We start from the raw sequence: 3,377 nt of genomic DNA on the forward strand, positions 1-3,377 counted from the left end.
TCTCATAATTATGCATATCCAGCTAGAGAATGGATATGAAGTACATTTGAGCTAGAATGAAGCACACAGATGTGTTTTCATCATTATTATTTCTCTTATACTTATTTTTTATACATACAGATCCTTTTCTTCTTTCTTTAATTTCTTTAGGGTCATAGGGGCAGCTGAGTGGCCCAGTGGATAACATGCTGGGCCTGGAGTTAACAAGAATCAATTTCCTGAGTTCAAATTTGGCCTCAGACACTTATTAGCTGTTGAACTCTGGGCTAGTGACTATTCCCTCTTTGCCTCAGTTTGCTCATCTGTAAAATGATCTGAAGAAGGAAATGGCAAAGCATTCCAGTATCTTTGCCAATAAATCCTCAAATGGGGTCAAGAAGAATCAGACAGAATGACTGAGTAACAGAAATAACATTGGTCCAAAAGGGAGGCACAGTTTAATGACCTTTTTAATAACACACTTCCAAATTGCTTTCTAGAACATCTGGGCCATTTCACAGCTCAGTCACCAATTTAATATCATTTATGAGTCTTATTATTATTGATGTTATTATATTCTAATATTCATTTGCACTATAAGTATGTCAACTTCTCAGACATCGATGGACTCTGCCATAGGTCTATAAGCTAGTGATGATAATAAAACTTAAGTTTTTCCCCTAATAATAGTGCAGAGCTAGAGGAGTACAGAAGAGAATCCATTCATGGGGCTGAATTCTGCCTGCAGGTATTGCTACTGTATAGAGGACACTGAGGCAGAAACAGTTGACAAATACAAGATATATTTCAATGGCCTAAATTTGGTATTATTAAAGAGAGGATAACAGCAGACAGACTCACCAGGGTTGTTTTTTAATTGAATGAAAAAAATCCTGATGTATTCATCCTGTCTTCATGATTCTGCTGGATTCCCATGGATGACAGTCCATGCTATTGCAAAAACATATTTCAGTGCACCTGTGGATTTGTGACATTGCCAATGTGGATACTCTCTCCATTAATAGGATACTAATTCCTATATGTCTGTCCATTCTGTAAAACTTTTGCTTATGTTGTCCCACAAAACCTCCATAAAAATATCGGTTGTATTTCACGGGCCTTCCCTATGTTCTCATTCTCCAGAAATTTCATGAATACCAATGGAGTCTATAGGCTGTTCATTGGTTATCCCTGTCTCTTGCCATAACACCAGTCCACTTATTTTCTAATTCATGAATTCTTTGAAAATATCCTTTTAAATTGCTTCTTCTGGGCAATATTCATTTATAATATATTACAGGGTACTTACATCCTCCTTGAACTTCTCCTTTATTCTGTGACTGGCTCTTACCTTGAATTATTCAGAGATTATAGCATTCCATGGCTTAATGTCATAGAGCATTGGCTGAAAATATTGTCATTAATAAGATGGACTTTTGAATCAGGGAGAAATTTGACCTCATTAAAATAACTGTAATTTTCATTAGTGCAATCCAGCCTCTTTTCAGCCTCCTTTTCAAGTCTAAAAATAGTTTTTATCCATTTTTAGTATCTAAGATATATTTACTGATGAATAAGTTTTATAGGTTGTCAAATCAAACATTATATTCTAGACAATAGGCATTCTTCATCCAGTTGCTCTTTCCTGTGTGGATAGTCAGGCGAAACTTTTGGTTGTAGATCTTATTTCTTAGATTCATTAATTACATGGATGACTATCCATTGTGTATATATGATTTTTCTTGGGGGGGGACAGAATTTCCCAAGTTTACTTGGAAGGCAAAAGTAAATATCAAACAGTTCCTCTTGATATTTTGAAATTCATCCCAACCGTGAGCTGGGAAACTTACAGGTTGGACAAACTGCCAAAGTACAGGAGTTTCAACATTTCTTTGGTATCAGGGTACAATTCAATTATCTCCTGATCTAAAGCGAGACCTCAGGAACATAATTATCTGTTTTTCTCTTTCTTCTTCCTGCAATTTGATGGAGATACTTCCCACAGGGCCTCATGGATCTGCTTCATCAGATGAATACTATATCTTGTGATTTTATTGTGGAGCTTCTTTCTGGGGTTGATAGTAATTTCCTCCTTGCACACTTGCTTGTTGGTGTGGAAGCAGTTACCCCAGCAGATGTAGCACTTATTGATGATGACTTGCATAACCTTCTTCACTGTGTTGGTCCAAACATGACCCATGTTGGCTCCAGGAGTTGAAGGGAGTGTATATATGCTTAGTTTTGAGAATGCTAGGTTTCTTTTTGTCCCAAGTTGGATTTAGGTCAAAGTGAGATGAAGAAAAATTTTTCCTGAATTCTTGGAAGCTCTAAAATCCAGTCCATGTGAGTTGCAGTGATTTGCCTGAAGATATATAAAGGTCCCAAAAAAGCTAAGTGTTCTATTGGATAAAAATCATTGGTAGTCCATAAACAATTACTCAGGAGGGCCATCGTGAAGATAGCCATATCCAAATCCTGTCACTATTTGAATGTTAAAACACGCAAACTATGGATTTTGGATAGCAGGAAGCAGAGTATTCATTAGTGTTAGATAGCAGAGCACATACCATTAGGAAATATTTCTATTCTGTGTATGATAACTGCATATAGATCTGCAAGAACCCCATTCAATCAGAGATTCATACAACAAATATTGCTGTAACTGCAGGTTAGAGTAGGTGCATTCATCATTAAGCTATAGAATAGCTGTAATGTCAGAAAGTTCGGGGATAAGATTATGAAAAGGATCAATATCATTCTTAGTATCGATCTACCTACAAAACCAAATTACGTATCTTTGGGTATATCGATATAATTAAAAATAGACCAAAGTCTGCAGAAAAATATTGATATCTATATTATATATTACAAACTGAAAATCTATCTTTTGAGTGATAAAATAGGAGTGTATGCAAAATTCAAGTATTCCATTCCCTGTGGCCTACTCTGAGTGATAAAAATTTGCTCATTCATTTATTCTTGAAATACCACATTATCTGCAAGGCCCTGCTCTAGGCACTGTAGAGAATATAAAGATGAAGACCAGATGGTTCTTACCCTCAAGGCACTTGTAGTCTAATGATAGCATAGGTGGAGATAAATACTAAATGTGATTAAATATATACATAAATACTAAGGGCATGAGGTCATAGTGTTTGTATAGATTTTGGTTGTGCAAGATCTTGGGAAAAGATAATAGAAATCCACTATTTGTTCTAGCTTTCAGTCCAGACCATGCCAGTGAGAAAGCCACTTCTTAGATAGTTTGTGGCAGTTTTAAAAGTGGCCTCAGTTCAGATACAAGTATGAAAACTAGGACTGATTGGGTAGTATTTCTGCATTTCCTAAAGTCTTTCCAAATATCATTTCCCTGATGGGACATGACTTTATGAAGTCTA

General features: G+C 35.9%; 1 pseudogene; it reads right to left on the reverse strand.

The window, feature by feature from the left end:
* Positions 1-1,771: 1,771 nt before the first annotated feature.
* Positions 1,772-2,179, reverse strand: LOC141502224 (small ribosomal subunit protein eS17-like; annotated as a pseudogene).
* Between the last annotated feature and the right edge of the window lie 1,198 nt (positions 2,180-3,377).

Source organism: Macrotis lagotis, chromosome X, assembly GCF_037893015.1.
Source record: "Macrotis lagotis isolate mMagLag1 chromosome X, bilby.v1.9.chrom.fasta, whole genome shotgun sequence".
NCBI classification, from domain to species: domain Eukaryota; kingdom Metazoa; phylum Chordata; class Mammalia; order Peramelemorphia; family Peramelidae; genus Macrotis; species Macrotis lagotis.